Source organism: Chiloscyllium plagiosum, unplaced genomic scaffold, assembly GCF_037043375.1.
Source record: "Chiloscyllium plagiosum isolate Xiang-an unplaced genomic scaffold, Cpla_swu_hap1 HiC_scaffold_18, whole genome shotgun sequence".
NCBI lineage: Eukaryota > Metazoa > Chordata > Chondrichthyes > Orectolobiformes > Hemiscylliidae > Chiloscyllium > Chiloscyllium plagiosum.
The window spans coordinates 101,416,928-101,438,391 of NW_028270156.1; positions in this window are offsets into that span (position 1 = coordinate 101,416,928).

The window sequence follows — 21,464 nt, forward strand, 5'->3', positions numbered from 1 at the left end:
CTCTTGGGAAATACAGCAGGGCATGTTGTGGAGCTATTAGAGTCAGAACACTTTGGGACCAGTGACCGTAATTCTGTGAGTTGAAATTATTCTGGAAAAGTATAGGACTGGTCCAAAATGAAATGTTTTAAATTCAGGCAAGACCTAGTCTCCAAGCCGCAGCAGGCCCAGTCTCCGTGCTACACTGGCACAGTCTCCAGATACACAGTGCCGAGTCTCCAGGCCGCACATTACCTAGTCTCCAGAACTTAACGGCCAAGTCTCCAGACTGCACCGTGCCCGGTTTCCCGACCAGAAGGTGCCTAGACTCCTATTTGCACTGTTCCCAATCACCAGACTGCACCGTCCCCAGTTTCCAGACTGGACCAGGCCCTACCCCCAAAGCCCAATCTCCAGGCCACACTATATTTTATATCTCGAGATATGACATCCCCTTACCAGCCTCTGGTGTGGAACTCACCTTTGTCATTCCCGTCGGAGTAATTCAGAAGGTTAAAAGTTTGGGAAGAGAACACATGCCAGAAAGCAGACAAAAAGAGACACACAAATATCGAGTTGAGCGGAGGAGTTCTGGCTGGAAAATGCCATTCTGCCACCTTCTTTAGGACGTTCCACAACTGTTTACTTCTTCACAGAATGACATTCGAGACTTCATGAGATATTATCAGAAGGAGATTGACAAGCCCATTGCTGACCCGTATGCTGCCACTGGCTTTATGTCAGGACCTTATAATCCATTCGCATTTTTATATCGAAGAGTACATCAAAAACCATACAGAAAGTGAAATAAAATTCATGTTAACCTCTTCCAAAGTGCTTCACCCAGAGTTGCCTGGAAGCAGTTGTACTGCCGTGGTTTGAATAGCTCCCGGTGCTGTAGAGATATCGAATTCAGGTTATCTAGTTGGCTTTAGAGATCATTATGCTGCTGTGGTCTGCATAGGTCCTCGTACTGGACGCATATCCAGTCTGGGTTTCTAGATAAACGCACTTCTGTGATCTGCACAGTTGCCCCAACTGCACAGACATTTCATCCGGCTTTATAGAAAAACGCACTGCTGTGGTCTGAATAGCTCCCCGTGCTGGAGAGGTATTTATTTCGGGGTGATAATCAGTACACTGTCGTCTGCATAGCTCCCAGGGATGAATAGGCATTTAATATGGGTTTACAGATCAATGAAGTGACGTGATCTGCAGTTTTCTGCACTGGGCAGATTGCGAGGTTGGAACAAGCAGGGCTTAACCTACTCAGTGTTCTGTGCTGAAATAAATAACCATTTCAGCTGATCTGCCAATGCCTTTCTTCATTCATTCTTGCGATTGGACCGTATGTCTCTGACTGGATTAATGTTGCAGTGTGCACATGCGCAGTTCATCATGTTGGTGAATACCCACTGCCCTCGCAGCACCAACAACCTCTTCATTCAAAGCAGTCGGCCATTCCCATTGTCTTTGGATCTCTACGTAGAACGAAAGGATGACCACTCAGATAAAGCACGTCCCCTTGTTTCACGGCTTAATACACTCTCCACTTTATATTCCCAACCGCCAAACAACCCCTTCGAAATATCCTGTGTGTACTGAGAGCAATTGATCCACTGGGAACATTAGGGAGCTGGCCATCAGTGAAATGGACCAACACATCTTTTGTCTGAACGGGTCAGAGTAAACCCTCTAGTACACACTGTATCACTAAGTCGTGTAAATTACCTTTATTTACATAAAATGCAGCCTGTTATTATTCCTGTAAAAGTCACAGATTGACCTTTATACACGTGATATTCCAGCTGCCACATTGTTGTTCATTGCTTACTCAATTAAAGATTATTCGCTTCCTCTTAATAACTTAAGTTCTTGCCTATCTTAGCTCGAATGCATTTGTTCCTTTTGCTTAAAACGTTGATATTGGTTGCAAATAGTTGATGCCCCAGCATTGGTAACTGTGTCACTGCAGTCGTTAATTTGTGTTAAATCGACAAATGCTGATTTATCCATAATTTATCCCTGCTACCGGCTCAGTCGTCAATTCTCCCCGTATTCCTGTGCAGCAGCTTTGAAAAGCTGAATATTTCCTTCAATTTCCTGTGTAAGATGCATGAAAGATTAAAAGATTTGCTCCAGTTGCTGAGTAACAGCCTCTAATGGCTCAATGGCTTCGTTCTATTCCTGTTTAAAATTCTTGATGGACTGAATGGCCTGCTTCAGTATCGGTGTAGTTGTGAATGGTGCTGAAAATATTGGAACCATCAGCGCAGAGCCCATTTCTGACTTTATGAGGGAGAAAGGGCATAGATGCTTCAGCTGTTGATAGTTCTCAACGTCACATGAATGCCCGGTTCCATTTGCTCGGTCGTTTTGAAGTATGTCCTAATTCACAGGAGCTGGTGTCTCATTACACAGTGGGCAATTTCTTGAATACGAGAGTGAGACGTGTCCTCCGCCTGGACTGTGTGCTGGCTGCTCCGACAGATTATTTTAGGGACAGATGCACCTGCAACAAACTGGTGACAATATTTCCGTCATCTTGTTTCTCCCATCATTTCCCACAGTCTGGCTGCTGTATGTTTGAGGTCACACCCGGCTCCGTCAGTGGAGACACTTTTGGCGTTGGACATTGAAGTTCCACACCCAGAGTACATTCTGTGTTCTAGTCACCATCAGTTCTTCCTCCGATTTGTTTTCAACATCGAGAGGAACTGAGTTATCACCAAAGGGTGGTGTGGAGGGCAGTGGATCTGCATCACTTGGAGATTTGCTTGATCGTATTTGACTTACTCCCGTGAGGTTTCCAGGATCTGGAATCAATTTTGGGGAAATCCATGCTAAGTCATTCCCTAACTGTGTCCCACGGTGCCCCAATCACTGTTTGGTCTGTCATGCCGCTGGGACATGGTATAACCCGGGATGGTGATGTGTCTTCATTGATTTTGTGGGTATGATGGTGTCAGGTTGATTCGTGAACGGGTCAATATGAAGAATAAACATGGCAGTGGAACAGGGAATAATGGGATAAAAACTGAATGAAACGCACTCTGTCTAAATGTGTTTGGTCTTCTCGATACAGACTGACGTATCCACAGCTCACATTGAAGTAAATTGATATGATTTACTTTCATGAGAGAGACATGGCGACAGAGTCAGAGATATTGAGCACTGAAATTTACAGCTGGGAGTGTTAGGCAGAACTAAAAAAGAATTGGGGGAGATCTCAGAATAAGGGTTGGCATCGGTGTGATCATCAAAGAGCAACTTACATTAAATGATTGAGATATCATCTTAATCATATTGTTTTTGTTGCAAAGTGCCAGTTGAGTTGAGTTTGGCGAGACATTCTTACGGTGAGGATGAGTGGGTCTCACCAAACCCAATGGACAGAAGGGCCTTTGTGATGTAGGTATTTATGACACCAAAACGTTGTGTAACCGACATTCCGTGAAAAGTTCTATACATCATTCTCCAGAACATGATATAACTGACATTCACTGGAAGATTCTATACACAACATTTTAAAACTGACATTCCCAGAACAAAGTTCTGTGACTGACATTCCCTGAAACATTCTGTACCTAACTGACAATTCCAGAATATTCTGAACTCAACGTTACACAAATGCATTTCACCAGAACATTCTATCTCTGACATTCTTTGTGAAAGGCCGGATGTCAGCGAATTAAGCAAAAGGTAAGATGCCGAGGGAAAAAAATCCAGTTGAATGGAGAACGAGACACTGTTCCAAAGTCCCGTCAGGCAGTTAAAAGGGTGAATACGTTTTACCGACGTTAACATTTCTTCAAAACACAGGATCGATCACAATTGAGACGAAAAGAGAGAATTTCCAACTTCCATTTGTCTTCAAGAAATTGGGAGGGAATCATTCAGGACAGCAAAGCGTTTACCCTCTGTACTGGGAACTGTAAAGGAGTGACCGATATTTGCTGTCGAGTTATCGAGTGTATGGAAATCTTGTAGGAACCATCTGTCCTTCTGGCTGCCTCTCTGTGTGTTTTCGGTGGGAGGTTTTCTGCGCTTTCATGACGTTTTTCTCATTAATTCAAAACTTGTCGTTTGTTATTTCAGCTCCAATTATTTTAATCATATCTGAACACAATGACACGTTTGAAAACCTCACTGGCTCCTCAATAAAACTGGCCAATTTGCCTCCAGGATGATGTATAATGTGTTTGTTGTCCTTCCTAACAGTTAACGGAGTGACGATCTACGTCCTGCTTTGCAAAGATTGTGGATTGTCTCCATGTGTCAGACGTTACCTGGGAGCCATGGCAGTGGCAGATCTACTGGTCATTATCCTCGACCTGATATTGAGACACATTCCCATTGTTTATCGGGAACAGTTTTATTTCCTGTACTCCGTCCCCGTGTGTAATATTCACGCCGTCCTGCTTCATGCGGCCACTGACTGTTCTGTCTGGTACACTGTCACTTTCACCTTTGATCGGTTTGTGGCCATCTGTTGCCATGAGCTGAAACATAAATACTGCAGTGAGAAAACGGCGGCTGTGGTTCTAGGAACATTGACTGTGCTGAGCTGTTTAAAGAACATTTTCTGGTATTTTATGCTCAGAGCTGTGTATCGACTGTGGAACGTGCCCTTGTTTTGTGCAGCCACAAGCGCTGTTTATTTATCCCGTGTCTGGGTCACAATCGAGTGCGTCCATCACATTCTAACCCCAAGACTCGCATTTCTCCTGATTCTACTGCTGAATGTTTTCACTGTCAGACATATTTTAGTGACCAGCAGATCCCGCAGGAGACTCCGGGCTTACACCAATGGAGACGCTCAGTCTGATACAGAAATGAGAAATCGAAAAAAATCCATCATTTTACTCTTCGGAATCTCGGCCAATTTCATCCTGTTATGGTCAACGTTAATGGTGTATTCTACATGGTTCCGGATTGGGAATATTATTGATACCGATGTGTATATCAATAGGTTTGTCCAGGAATTGGGCTTCATGCTGCAGCTCCTCAGTTGCTGCACAAACACCGCGATTTATGCAGTGACACAGACTAAGTTCAGACAGCAGCTGAAGAATGTGATGAAATATCCCTTTTCCCAAATTTATGATTCAATCAAATTCACTCGTACATCAGTCCATCCGGGATTTTCTCTTTTCAGTTCAATATTTCAGCGATGAAGCAGCCTGTCACTGTGGGAATAGACTGAGAGTAGAACATAGAACATAGAACATAGAAGAATACAGCGCAGTACAGGCCTTTTGTCCCTCGATGTTGCGCCGATCCAAGCCCACCTAACCTATACTAACCCACTATCCTCCATATACCTATCCAATGCCCGCTTAAATGCCCATAAAGAGGGAGAGTCCACCACTGCTACTGGCAGGGCATTCCATGAACGTACGACTCGCTGAGTGAAGAACCTACCCCTAACTTCAGTCCTATATCTACCCCCCCTTAATTTAAAGCTATGCCCCCTTGTAATACCCGACTCCATACGCGGGAAAAGGTTCACACTGTCAAACCTATCTAACCCCCTAATCATCTTGTACACCTCAATCAAGTCACCCCTAAACCTTCTTTTCTCTAATGAAAATAGCCCCAAGTGTCTCAGTCTTTCCTCATACGATCTTCCTTCCATACCAGGCAACATCCTGGTAAACCTCCTCTGCACCCGTTCCAGTGCCTCCACATCCTTCCTATAGTATGGCGACCAAAACTGCACACAATATTCCAGATGCGGCCGCACCAGAGTCTTATACAACTGCATCATGACCTCAAGACTCCGGAACTCAATTCCTCTACCAATAAAAGCCAGTACGCCATATGCCTTCCTCACCGCACTATTTACCTGGGTGGCAACTTTCAGAGATCTGTGTACATGGACACCAAGATCCCTCTGCTCATCCACACTACCAAGTATCCGACCATTAGCCCAGTACCCCATCTTTTTGTTATTCTTCCCAAAGTGAATCACCTCACACTTAGCTACATTGAATTCCATTTGCCACCTTTCTGCCCAGCTCTGCAGCTTCTCTATATCCTGCTGTAACCTGCCACATCCTTCCTCACTGTCAACAACTCCTTCGACTTTCGTATCATCCGCAAACTTGCTCACCCAACCTTCTAACCCCTCTTCCAGGTCATTTATAAAAATGACAAACAGCAATGGTCCCAAAACAGATCCTTGCGGAACACCGCTAGTGACGGCACTCCATGAAGAAACTTTGCCATCAACTACTACCTTCTGTCTTCTTCCGTCCAGCCAATTCCTAATCCAAACCTCCAACTCACCCTCAATGCCATATCTCCGTATTTCCTGCAGTAGCCTACCATGGGGAACCTTATCAAACGCCTTACTAAAATCCATATATACCACATCTACCGCCTTCCCCTCATCAACCTCCTTCGTCACCTTTTCAAAGAATTCAATAAGGTTTGTGAGGCACGACCTGCCCTTCACAAAACCATGCTGACTATCCTTGATCACATTATTCCTATCCAGATGTGCATAAATCCTATCCCTTACAATTCTCTCTAAGACTTTGCCCACAACAGAAGTGAGACTCACCGGCCTATAGTTACTAGGGTTATCCCTACTCCCCTTTTTGAACAAGGGAACCACATTTGCTATCCTCCAGTCTTCTGGCACTACTCCTGTAGACAAAGAGGACATAAAAATCAAGGCCAATGGCTCTGCAATCTCCTCCCTTGCTTCCCAGAGAATCCTAGGATAAATGCCATCAGGCTCAGGGGACTTATCTATTTTCACCTTTTCCAGGATTTTCAACACCTCTTCTCTACATATCTCAAAGCCATCCATTCTACTTATTTGTGTCTCAGTATTCACATCGACGACAATGCCCTGTTCCTGAGTAAATACTGAAGAAAAGTATTCTTTCAGTGTCTCCCCAATCTCTTCCACCTCCACACGCAACTTCCCACTACTATCCTTGACTGGACCTATTCCTACCCTAGTCATTCTTTTATTCCTAACATACCTATAGAAAGCCTTAGGGTTTTCCCTAATCCTACCGACTAAGGACCTTTCATGTCCCCTCCTTGCTGCTCTTAGCTCTACATTGGCCTTGATTTTTATGTCCTCTTTGTCTACATGAGTAGTGCCAGAAGACTGGAGGATAGCAAATGTGGTTCCCTTGTTCAAAAAGGGGAGTAGTGCTGGTTTGTCGAACCTTTTCCACTCGGGGGGTTACAGGGATACAATTCAATGTTTCTCACGACTCCGGAGACAGTGAGAAAAGGTATAATCCCACTGACGCTGTCCGATACTATAATTTGTACACAATAGAAATGTTCAATAAAAAGCACTGAGCAGCAGAGTGAACAATATTGTTGTGTGTCTTTGTGTTGAAGTAGCTGAGCTGGAAAGAGACAGACTCAGCCCCAAGTCCTGATCCACAGGGAAGGGGAGGGGACCAGGGTGTGCTGCTAAGCTGTTGGGTTTATTTCACTCTGTCCTGGTTCTCACCTCTGCCCAATTCTCCATTACTCAACCTGCGTCTTGCCCTCTCTCTATCTCCCAATCTTCTTCTCTCCGAAATTCCTCACGCTTATGTTTTCTTCCGTCGTGATGGGTTCACAGGCAATTGCTAGGTGAACGCAGCTGGAATAGTGACACAGGCTAATACGATGTGAACAGAGTGGGAATGTGTTCTTAGGGCGAGGGTAAGAGATCAGAGTGGGAATGCGTTCACTGTCATTTGCCAAGAGAATACAGAGCGGTTGGACCCACAGGCTGTTGCTAGGGGGACAGAGTGGGGATGAATTCACAGGCCGTTGCCATAGGAACGTGGCAGAGATGGGTTGCGAGGCAGGTGCTGGGGAGTAAAATGAGAATGCTGTCGCAGGTTATTGGTAGGGAAAGAGTGATAATTGAGATACAGGTCATTTTCAGGGGCACAGAGCAGGTTTGGCAAACAAGCCCTTACTATGGGAATACAGCGGGGATGCGTTCATTGACCTTTGATAGGACAACACATTGTGCGTGGATTCACGGCATATTGCTGTCAGAAAACAGCAGGGATGGTTCACAGGCAGTTTGTGGCTTGGAAAAGTAAGCTTCAAGGCAGGGGCGTAATTGATATGTGGAGCTTGTTCAAGGAGAAACTATTGACTGTCCTTGATAAGTATGTACCCGTCAGGCAGGGAGGAAAGGGTCGTGTGAGGGAGCCGTGGTTTAATAAGGAATTGGAATCCCTTGTTAAATGGAAGAGGGCGGCCTATGTAAAGTCGAGGCGTGAAGGTTCAATTGGGGAGATTGAGAGTTATAAGGTAGCCAGGAAGGACCTGAAGAGAGAGCTAAGATCAGCAAGGAGGCGACATGAAAGGTCCTTAGTTGGTAGGATTAGGGAAAACCCTAAGGCTTTCTATAGGTATGTCAGGAATAAAAGAATGACTAGGGTAGGAATAGGTCCAGTCAAGGATAGTAGTGGGAAGTTGCGAATGGAGGCTGAAGAGATTGGGGAGACACTGAATGAATACTTTTCGTCAGTGTTCACTCAGGAACAGGACATTGTTGTCAATGTGAATACTGAGTCACAATGAAGTAGAATGGATGGCTTTGAGATATGTAGAGAAGAGGTGTTGGAAATTCTGGAAAGGGTGAAAATAGATAAGTCCCCTGGGCCTGATGGCATTTATCCTAGGATTCTCTGGAAAGCAAGGGAGCAGATTGCAGAGCCATTGGCCTTGATTTTATGTCCTCGTTGTCTACAGGAGTAGTGTCAGAAGATTGGAGGCTAGCAAATGTGGTTCTCTTGTTCAAGTAGGGGAGTAGGGATAACCGTAGTAACTATAGGCCGGTGAGTCTTACTTCTGTTGTGGGCAAAGTCTTAGAGAGAATTGTAAGGGATAGGATTTATAAACATCTGGATTGGAATAATGTGATCAAGGATAGTCAGCATGGTTTTGTGAAGGGCAGGTCGTGCCTCACAAACCTTATTGGATTCTTTGAGAAGGTGACTAAGGAGGTGGACGAGGAGAAAGCGGTAGATGTGGTGTATATGGATTTTAGTAAGGCGTTTGATAAGGTTCACCATGGTAGACTACTGCAAAAAATACGGAGGTAAGGCATTGAGGGTGAGTTGGAGGTTTGGATTAGGAGTTGGCTGGCTGGAAGAAGACAGAGGGTACTACTTGATGGCAAAGGTTCATCTTGGAGTGCCGTCACTAGTGGTTCCGCAAGGATCTGTTTTGGGACCATTGCTGTTTGTCATTTTTATAAATGACCTGGAGGAGGGGTTTGAAGTTTGCGTGAACCAGTTTGCGGATGATACGAAAGTCGGAGGAGTTGTAGACAGTGAGGAAGGATGTGGCAGGTTACAGCGCGATACAGATAAGCTGCAGAGCCGGGCAGAAAGGTGGCAAATGGAATTCAATGTAGCTAAGTGTGAGGTGATTCACTTTGGTAAGAGTAACAAAAAGATGGGGTACTGGGCTAATGGTCGGATACTTGGTAGTGTGGATGAGCAGAGGGATCTTGGTGTCCATGTACACAGATCTCTGAAAGTTGCCACCCAGGTAAATAGTGCGGTGAAGAAGGCATGTGGTGTACTGGCTTTTATTGGTAGAGGAATTGAGTTCTGGAGTCCTGAGTTCATGTTGCAGTTGTATAAGACTCTGGTGCGGCCACATCTGGAGTATTGTGTGCAGTTTTGGTCGCCATACTATAGGAAGGATGTGGAAGCACTGGAACGGGTGCAGAGGAGGTTTACCAGGATGTTGCCTGGTATGGTAGGAAGATCGTATGAGGAAAGGCTGAGGCACTTGGGGTTGTTTTCATTGGAGAAAAGAAGGTTTAGGGGTGACTTGATAGAGGTGTACAAGATGATTAGGGGTTTAGATAGGGTTGACAGTGAGAATCTTTTTCCACGTATGGAGTCAGCTATTACAAGTGGGCATCGCTTTAAATTAAGGGGGGTAGGTATAGGACAGATATTAGGCGTAGGTTCTTTACTCAGCGAGTCGTGAGTTCATGGAATGCCTTGCCAGTAGCAGTGGTGGGCTCTCCTCATTTAAACGGGCATTGGACAGGCATGTGGAGGATAGTGGGCTATTGTAGGTTAAGTGGGCTTGGATCGGCGCAACATCGAGGGCCGAAGGGCCTGTACTGCGCTGTATTCTTCTATGTTCTATGTTCTACTTGGAGAACACAGCGGGGAGGGGTTGCCAGCATTTGCTTGGAGAACAGACAGAGGATGTGTTCAAAGGTCGTTAGAAGGAGAACAGTCGGGTGGATTATTTCATAGGCCATTGCGAGGGGAAGAAAGTTGCGATACGGTGCTGGGTCATTGATGGGAAACAGACAAAGCCATTGCTCGGTAAACAAAGTGGGAATGGGTTCAAGGGCTGTTGCTACGAGAGCAATCGGGCGTATGGGTTCACAAGCCCTTCCTTGGACAACATTGTGGCGATGCTATTCCAGGTCTTTGATGGGAGAACACGGTGAGATTAGGTTCACAGGCCGACGTTTGAAGAACAGAGTGCAGATATGTTCACAGGCCATTGTTATGAGAACAGTCTGGGTGTGAATTCAAATGCCATCCCTTGGACAACAACTTGTGGACGGGGAAAGGGATGGGATGGGTCACGGGCAGTTGCTCAGAGAACAGAGTAGGAATGGTTTCACACACCATTGCTAGGGGAATATGGTAGGAATTGAAGCGGGAACGGAGTGAGGATGGGTTCACAGGCCTTTGCTATTAGAACCATCGGGCAGTTGGGTTCATAGGCTGTTGCTTGGACAGCATTCAGATGTATGGGTTCATAGGACGTTCCTTGGACAATCGTTTGGGAATGGAGATTACAGGATGTTGATGGCAGAACAGAATGGGATTGGATTCACAGACCGTAGTTTGAAGAACAGAGTGAGCATGGGCTCACAGATCGTTGCTGGGGGAAAGAGACGTGATAGTGTTACTGGCAGTTGCTCGGAAAACAGAGTGGGCATGGCTCACATGCCGTTGCTATGAGAACCATGGATGATTGTACGTTCACAGGCACAACGTGTGGATGCTGCAATAGGTCGAAGATGGGCGAACAGAGTGGGGATTGTGTCACAGGTAGTTACACGGAGAACATGGTGTGAATGGGTTCGAAGCAGTTGCTAAGGGAAGAGAGTGGGGATGGAGTCAGAGGCCGTTAGTTAGAGAAGAGAGTGGGGATGGGGTCACAGACCGTTACGAGGGGAACAAAGTGAGGATGGGTTCACACACAGTTCCGAGTGGAAAAGATAGGGGATTGTTTCACAGGCCATAGCAATGAAAACAATCGGACGTATTGGTTCACAGGTCGTTCTGACAACAACAGTGTGTGCATGGTTTCACAGGCCGATTCTTGGGAAACGGGTTTGGCATCACAGGTTATTGCTAGGCGCACAGTTGCGGAGATGGGTTCACAGGCCGCTGGTAGAACCACAGAGAGGGTTTGGGGTTACATCGTTGATGAAAGCTGAGTGTAGGTTTGGGTTCACAGCCTCTTGCAAGGGAAAGAGAGTGGGGATGCTTTCACAAGCTGTTGCTGAGAGAACAGAATTATGAAGGGTCCGGAGGCAATTGCAAGGGGAAAAGTGTCCGGATGGGTTCACAGGCCGTTGCCAGCGAACAGAGCGGGCATTGTGTCCCAGGCAGTTGTTCCCACAACACAGCAGGAATGGGGTCACAGGCAGTTGCAAGAGTAATCGATTAGGGATTAAGTCACAAGTTGGTGCTCGGGGAACAGCGCGGGGAGTTACAGTTCATTGGTTAGAGAACAGAGTGGGTTTGAATTCACAGGATGTAGCTAGGAGAATCTAACGAGGATGTCTTGAAAGGCTTATGCACCGGCAACAGAGTGGCATTGGATCATAGGCCATTCCAAGGGGAACAGAGTGGGGAATGGGATTCACAGGCTGTTTCTCAAGCATCATATTTGGGAATGGGTTCACAAGCTATTGGTGGGAAAGCTGAGTGGGCACGGTTTCACAGGCTGGTGCTGGGAGAACTGCGTATGCATGGGTTCACAGGCTGTTGCTCGGTGAACACAGTATGGATGGGTTCACAGGCAGTTGCAACGAGGACAGAGTGGGGATGATGTTACAGACTGTTGCTGGGGAACAGAGCGTGCTTGCGTTCAGAGGTTGTTGCGATGAGAACAGAGTGCGGATGGTGCCACAGGCTGTTGCGAGGGGAAATGACTGGCGATCTGTTCACAGGATGTTGGTATCGAAACAGCCGGATGGGGTCGCAGACAGTTGCTATGAGAACAGAGCAGTGAATGGGTAACAGAGTGGTGAACAGTCGGGGGATGGTTTCAGAGGAAATTACTAGGAGAGCAATCGAAGGCATGGGTTCACAGGTATGGGACAACAGAATGGTGATGGCGTTTCAGGTTGTTGAAGGAAGAACAGAGCGGGTATGGATTCATGGTCCGTTGCTTGCAGAATAGAGTGGGGACAGGGACACAGGCCGTTACAAGAGGAAGAGATTGGAAACGGTTTCACAGGCTGTTGCTTGGGGTACAGAGTGAGGATTGTATCACATAGAATTGCTCGGTGAAAAGTTAGCGCATTTTTTCACAGGCCGTAGCTATGAGAACTGTCCGTTGGGTTCACAATCCGTTCCTCGGACACACCTTGGAGGTGGAGTCACAGGGCGATGATGAGAGAACCGAGTGAGGATTGGCTCACAGGCCGTTACTGCGAGAATATAGTGTGAATGGGTTCATAGTGAGTTGCTAGAGAAACTGAGTATGGGTGGGGTCACTGGCTGTTAATGAGGGAAGACAGAGGGAATGGGTTCACAGGCTCTTACGAGGGGAACAGAGTGGGAACGGGTATACAGGCTTTTGCTGGAGGAAGTGAGTGAGGATGGAATCACAGACAATTGCTCGGGGAATAGATAGGGGATTGTTCCACACGTCATACGTATGAGAACATTCGGGCGTATGGGTTCAAATGCCGTTCCTAGGACAACAGTGTGGAGATGGGGTCACAGGTCATTGATAGAAGAACAGTGTGGGATTGGATTCACCAGCCGTTCCTGGTAGAACAGAGTGAGGATGGGATGACAAGGGAAAAGAGGGGTGATGGTGCCACACACAGGTGCTGGAAAAAGCAGAGGAGAATGGTTTAATAGGGTATTGCTGTGGATATAGTCGGGGGTGTCGGTTCGCAGGCCATTCTGGGATACAGCGTTGGGATGGGTTCACAGTTCGATGATGGGAAACAAGAGTGGGGAGGGTGGCACAGGTGTTTATTTGGAGAATAAAATGTAGATGGGTTTGCAGGCCGTTTCTCGGGGGAAAGTGTGGAGATGTGGTCTCAGGCCGTTATGGTGGGAACAGAGTGGGTTTGTAGTCACAAGCCACTACTCGTGGAACAGAGTGGGCATGGGGTAATAGCCCTTAACTAGGTGAGCAGAGTGGGGAATGGGATTCACTTGCCGTTACTATGCAAACAGTGTGGATTTGGTGCCACAGGCTGTTGCAAGGCGAACAGAGTGGAATGGGTTCACATGCAGTTGTTAGGTGTAGAGAGTGGGAATGGATACACAGGCTGTTGCTAATGAGCAGGGCCTGGATGGGTTCTCAGGCTGTTGCTATCAGAAAACAACAGGAATGGGTGTCACAACCAGTTGCTACGAGAACAGAGTGAAGCCAGGCTCATTGGCGTTTGCTAGGAGTACATTCGGGCGTCACAGGTCGTTGATGGGAGAACAGAGTATGTATGTGTTCACAGGCTGTTTTTAGGGGCGTAAAGTTGAGATAGATTGGCAGGTCATTGCTCAGATATCAGATTGACTATGTGGGTCACAGGCCGTCGTTAGGCGGCCTGAGTGGGATAGCTTCACTGGCGCAGTTGCCAGGGGAAGTGAGTGGGGATGGTTTCACAAACTGTTGCTATCAGTAAACAGCAGGGATGGGGTCACATGTCAGTGCCAGTGAAATAGATGCGGATTGAGTAAGACGCCATTACTGGGTGTCCAGTGTGAGGATGAGTCAATGGTCAGTTGTTCAGGGAAATTATTAGGGATGTTTTCAAGAGAAAAAAGCAATAATTGGATCTCAGCAGTTGTTCCAAGGACAGAGTGGAGATGGTTTCAAAGTCCGTTGTGAGGAACCAGAGGGGGAATGGGATCACAGGCAGTTACGAGGAGAACAGAGTGGAGTTGGGGACATTGGCTGTTGCGAGCGAAGCAGAGTGGGTCTGAGTCACAGTTCATGATAGACGAAAAGTGAGTGTCCAGGGATGCGGATGTTAGGTGGATTAGCCATGGTTGGCTTACAGGGATTGGATGGCTTGGAAGGTCAGTGTATACTTGATGGGCTGAATAACCTTCTTCTGCGCTCTAATGATTGTATGAAAAGAGATTGTTTGATCAACCGCGACTGTGTGGTGATTTGGTTAAAGACAGCAGAAAGGGCAAGCTCTAACTAAAATTGTGTATCACCAATAGAGTCAAATACAATATACATTTGTTTAAAAAATAAAAGGTTATTTACTTGAATCTGTAAATCATTTGCAATAAAATGCACTAATAACATAAAGAGGAAAATCAGTTATTTCAGCATCAGAGAGAAAGGGTAACAGGGTGGCCAAAGGTGGGCATCAATAACATCGGGTAAACAACCTTGAGGACAGACAGACACAATGGTGAAGTGAGATGCATAACTATGCTTTATAGAGAGTCAAAGACGATGGTAAGAAAGGATTTGTCCTTCAAAACCGTGATGTAGAATCCGAAATAATGGAAGACAGAGTTGCTGGACACAGTTTGTAAGCGTTCAAACAGCGTTTTAATGGAGGGGTAATAATCAGGATGGACAAATGGGATATTCTATAGAAACTCAGCAGATCGGATACAATCTGTGGGCTGATAATTGTTGCTAATTGTTGACATCTTTAAACTTCATATACAGTGCTTTAGCAGATACATCTGAATTATGTTTTGTCAGTGATTCTCGGAAGAACATATAGTGCAACTGACAAGCAATGCACCTATCTTAGATCCTGCATTATGTAAGGAAACTGGTGAAACGAGTCATGTCAGACGGAGAAGAAAACCGATGGAAAATGATGATAATTAGGAATTTAAACAGAATATGATTTTTGAGTGTGATCATTTCAAACTCAAAGAACAATTCAAAATGAAAACCAAGCCAAATACACAGCATGATGCGTGACCTGACCAAGATCGGATAAACACAATAAAATGTTTGCAAATGACGAGTGAGAAACTTTTCAACGTATGATTCAAAATGCTCAATGAAAGAACAATCCATTGAAAACCAACGTAGGAAACTTCAGCCCACGACTGACGATATTCCCATAGATTTCACTGCAGACTGCTCCCCTGAAACTTCCAGGCATATCAGAGTGCTTGTTGCAGTTGTAGTGCGTTTCATATGATCACTTCTGACATGTGGGAAAGGGGTAGAATGATTTTGGTGTAGAAAGACGTATAACGATGTACTCATGCCCTGACTGAAGGCAATTACACAGTACGCCATTAGCCTGATTGCGTGTCTCTGCCAACAAGGCAGCGGCAGGACAAAGCAAAAATTATGGTAGGAATGCTGCGAGGCATGAGAGTGCATGATTATGGACCAAAGGAGCAGCCTTAAGAGACAGCCTGATGCTGGATGTTAACTGGGTAGCTCTCCATGTGTGTTACAACATGTGGCGAACGCTCCTGCTCAATTTAACCAGCAACACAGAAAAAAGATTTTATCCTGTGCAGTAGTTTCTGAAAATTAGACAGGCCAAGAACGAGTTAAAGCAAAGGTTTACAACATTATTTCTTTAAGTAGAACAGAGAACGACTGAAGAACAACTATAATATAACTCCTTCCTCGAATCTATCCTTTACCTTCCCCTTTTACAATACTAGTCCGATAAAACCCCTGATTAAGATTTACAAAACAAAACTTCTTATTGCAAAACCAGACAGCTTTCATTTCTTTTCTGTTTTCTGGTCTTCTCTGCTTCTTCTTGGGGCTTCTACTTCACAAGCTGCTGCTCGATAAAGGCACATTTGAGAAACCTATTTAATGGGCAGTCTCGATATGCCAGCTTGGCAGTCATCCTCCCAACTCTTCAATTTTCCCGTTCTTATACGCCTAAAGTATTGGATTATGTCACTGGCTTTAAAAATTGTCAAAATACTAAATTCAAATTTGATTGAAATTTTGCATTTTTTTCGGAAGAGTTGATGTTATCCGGAAGTTCTGTTGCTTTTAACTGTCGTAAAGGTAAAGTACACCATGTTCACAACACATTCTGGTTTACAAAAAAATGCATCCATGTGCACATGCCCCTGAACAGATGGATTTCTTTTCTATTTTTAAACACATTACCCTAACACACAGATAACTTGCGTATAAGTTCACTTTAACTTCTTTTCATATACGTATATGATATTAAATAAAGACAATTCTCATCTAATTTTATCAGTTAAATCTGCGATAACACAACTGCAATTATATTCTTACGATGTGCAAAATGCATTGTCTTTAAATTAAATACCTGTAACGTAAGAGTCCAATGAAATAGTCTCAGATTCCTGTCTTCAAAGCATTCTAAAAATGTAAGCGAAATTGAGATCTGTGAACTCAGCTGTCTCTGACACATTGTCCGTCACATATACATTAAAATGTTGTAAGACGAGTACCAAACTCAATAGTTCATTTTCCATAGTGGAGTATTTCTTCTGGTGGAACTTCCTCGAAAAGTAACTAACTGGAAGTTCCATCCCATCCTCACCTTCCTGCAGGAGTACAGCTCCAACTCCGTCATTACCAGCATCGATGGCGACATCAAAACATTCTGAAAAATGTTTGGTGTAACTAAAACTGGTGTGATGGTTAGTATTGATTTCAAATGTGCGAATGCTTCCTGGCATTGTTCTATCCTTCTAAACTTTGTGTTCTCCTTAAACAAATTGCCTGACAGTGCAGCGACAATGCTGAAATTTGGAATAAACTCCTGACCGAATCCGCTGATTCCTAAAAATCGAAGCAAATCTTTCTTCTAGTTCGTCATTGAAATTCCTCGATGGCCTTCGCCTTGGTGTTCTGGAAGTTCAACTTTCCATGACCGATTGTATGTCACAAGAACGTCACCTCTGCTTTTACGAATTCAGTTTTATTTAAGTTTATCACCACTTTTGCTTCTCGTAGTCGTTGAAAGAACTCTTCACACTCTAACACGTGAGGTAGGAATTGTTATAGGAATTACTAAATAGCACTGCACCATCCAACTGGACTGCACAACTTGTAAACGCAGCCACAGCTCTGTTTATAAGTCTTTGGAATGCAGTGGCTGGATTCTTCGTTCCAAAGGGCTTTATTTTTAACTGATGCAGCACATTCGGGGTTACAAACGCAAACATTTATTTCGACATCTCTGAAAAAGGTACCTACGAGTAACCATGCATTGTGTCCAATTGGTGGTGTAACCGGTTGTCCCAATTTATCGAATCAGTCCTCCAATCTATTACCTGGATATGAGTCCGATTTTGTAACGGCGTTGATAGTTGGCTAATCCATGCAGAATCGTTGAGTCCCGACCATTTTGGGAACAAAGACGATCGGCGAACTCCATTCCCTCTGGCTTGGTTTGATGATGACTTCATCGAGCACCTCCACCTCTATTTGGACCTGTCTGCCTTCGAAGCAAAAGATCCGATTATGATGTCGTTTTATTGGAGCTGTGTTCCCAACGTTTACTCCATGTCAATAGCTTAGGCCCTTTCATTTGATTCTGACATTTGCCCTTACACTGCAGTAAATAATCTTCAATGTGTTCTGTGCTCCTGCGACAAATAGTTTACTAGCCTATGCCATTCTACAAGGACTTCTTTATTTTTAAAACTATTTTAAGCATCTCAAAAGCCACATCATCTGCATTTGATTCCTCACTCTGTGGGACAGTAACTAATACCTGCTCCTCCAATTCTTTATCTCTCGCAAAATACAGTTTCAACTGGTTCATATGACGTTCTTCTTGCATTGGCTTTCCACCTGGCATCTTTACTAGATAGCCCAACCGACTCAACTCTTTTTTTTTCCGTTTGACAGGGATCCGCAAGCCTGGCTTTGAAGGCATCTCCTATCACTGGTAACAGTGATAACACATCCACTCGGGTAGTTTCGAGTCTCAGAGTTTTTTATCTGACAGCTGATTTATTCTATATTGTGCCATCTTTTGGTGCTGTTGAGCTTATTCACTTACACGATTCATCCTCGACCTCACATTTGATACATAATCTCACTGATCTTTGATTTTGGTCCTGTCATATTTTCTTTAATTAACTTCAAAGTGCCTCTCACTTCATGGCCGAACATTAACTCAAATGAAGTTACCTGAGTATATTCGTTTCGGGAATCACTTATGACAGCAATACGAATGGGATACGTTTATTCAATCATTCAGATAATCCTGACAGTATGCTTTCAAACTGATTTTCAAGGTCTGATGCAACCTATCTAAAGCTCCCTGGGATTCAGCATGAAATGCACTGGAAGCCAATCCAGTGGCAGTCAATCACTGCCACTGTAACTTCACCAGTCTTGAGTCAGCATTCCAATCTGATCTTCGGGCGGGGAACTGTAAATTTATGACCATCTATCCCATTAATGATCGCACTTGTGGGTAACAGATCAGTTAGTGTGCATGTTCGCTCATCTCATACTATCAGCGACTGTTTAGTTTCTGTAGCTCACAAAGTTATAAGTTCTTGTCCTTCTCTCCCCGTTCTTTCTGAGTAAACGTTAAGCACGGACGCCAAGTCTCTGCATGCTACTTTGGCAATTCTACGCCCAACTATTCAATTTTCAGCCGTCATATGCCCCTAATGTATCAGGTTGTGTCATTGGATTTTAAGATTGTCGATATGATAAATTCAATCTTGGCTGGAATTTGGTGGGTTTTTTTTAATAATATTTAACTAATTGGCCTACCGCAAATCTATTTTTGTCTCCAGGCAAACGACGATACGAACTGCTGGACAAAAAGATTACATTATAACCTCTTTTTCAGAACCATTGGTGCGGTCAGGTCGTTCTGTTTACTTTAACTCTCTGAAAGGAACCCTAATCGCACATATCCATCTCTAACAAGTGCACAGATGTGATTAAAACCTAGGCATTTCACACGCCTCTATATGTCATCAGTCACTATTCATTGATCCTTTACTATTTACCATTGCATATATTAAGAGATAAACAAACCACCGGTGAGAATGGATTTTGAATGCATATTATTGCAGTCACAACACAGATTACTGCCCACACGATCATAGAAATGCACACTGAACGGTCAGGAAACACTGAATAAGTACTGTGCCGGAGGGCACGTCAGAAACAGCACCAGAAATATAACAGAAATATTTCACTGGACTACGATTCTGGATTTATTTCTCAATGAGCAGTCCAGGTTTACATCTCTTCCATCATCAGCTCCCTCACGCAAGGAAGAGCCATTGCTGCAGATGATCATATAAACCCAGTTCTCAGCCACAGGATAAGAGACACAAAGTGCTCTGAGCATAGCTGCAAGAAACAGCTGGCTTTGGTATTTCGGGGTTGGTTCATATTCATGAATGTGGATCGCTGATTGTCTGCCTGTTGTCCCATATAGTGTTTCTGGCAATCCCTGCATGGAACCTTGTACACTATGTCTATCCTGCATAAAATGGGTATTGGGTCTTTGGTTCTGGTGAGTTGTTGTCTGAGCATGAAGGTCGGTTGCTGTGCTGTCATAAATCCGAGTGGTCAGAGAAGTCTTGATTTGAGTTCCAAGATGTTTTTATTTTTATACAGGGTAATATGGTTAGTGTGTTGCCTCGTGGCATATCCTCCTTGCAATGTTCGTCTGCCAGGCATCTTCAATTTATTTTGCGGAGATATCCGTTTTTGGCGAAGAAACTGGATAGTAGCCACTAATTGCCGCGACCAGCTGTCCCTAAAAGCAAAACATACTGACGACAAGAACCACAAATTCGAAAAAGACAGCACAACAATAATCGGACTGATAAAACAGAGGAGAACAACAGAATTTCTAGAAGTACTGTGAAGATCCATCAACTCCATAAATAAACACATTCAACCCGGCTTTTTATACCGACCATGCAAACCCAACAACTGGAAGCAGCGGGAAAGAAACCAAATCAATTCAAACCGCTACAGGATAGCACCGCCTCACAGTCGGCTCTGCAGCCCTGAGAATGCCACACAGAAATGGGAGGAATTTGTTGAAACCAACTTCACAGCTCCGCCGAACATTCGCTCAAGAACTGCACCAGGCACCTAAGCTACAAATATTTCCACAACCCTTGAGGTTCCAATATAGGAGAAATTGAGGACTGCTGATGCTGGAGATCAGAGCTGAAAAATGTGTTGCTGGAAAAGCGCAGCAGGTCAGGCAGCATCCAAGCAGCAGGAGAATCGATGCTTCAGGCATAAGGCCTTCTGCAGAAATGGTTCCAATATACACTTGTTCTCCTTAATGCACAATTGAACACCAGTCTCGCCCGTGCCAGGCAGTCATACTCACTCCCCACGACCGAGAACGACGGCAAGAGCAAGTACAACATCTGCCATTGTCATGCAGACTGCTATATACCCCATCTTACTACTATACCATTTTCATATGAAAATATGTGCAGCAGTGGACCAGGAACGACCCAGGGAGATCTACAAACAGAGGAATATCTACACCCGAAGAAGACAACCATGGGCTGGTTTTGAAATTTAATTTGCTGTAAAATTAATAGGGGCTTTATTGGATCAAGACAGAAAGTTGGAAACAGTTGTACTTTAATGTTCACTTTTGGACTTAAAAAATAAAATTGTTCTTTTTAAATAGTGGAATTTGGGTAGTTCTCTGTCACTCATACTTTAACAGATTACGATGTGTGGTGACGCTTTCTCTGTATTTGCTTTAATTAGCAGAGGGGTTCATTGCCACTTCCTCACATCCTTGTGCGTGATCTTGTTAAAAGCAACCACTTGACTGACATCAACCCACTTCCCATCACTTGACCGTGTAGCCTTTGCATTACAAATTCAAATCTGAATATCAAGTAAGTTTATGTGGGTTTCTGCCTCTCCGACCCTTACAGACAGTGAGTTCCAGATTGCTAACACCCGCTGCCTGACAAATGCTTTCCACACATCTACTTAAACCTTGTCGCCTCTTGCGTTAACTTTCTGGTTCCCTGGTCTTCGAACCCTCCATCAAGGTGAGATGTCTCTTTCAGTCTACGCAAACTATATATTTCATTATTTGTTCAACGAAATCATGTCTCCTTTCTGTCGCCCCTGTTCTATGAAAGAACAACCTGCCTGTCCAATCTCTCCTCATAACTCAACCTCTTCATCCCAACTAATATCCTGGTAAATCATGCATTTACCGATTCGACATCTATCACATCTCTACGTTAATGTACATTGCAGAACTACACGTAAAACCCCCGCGAGAGTAGAATGAA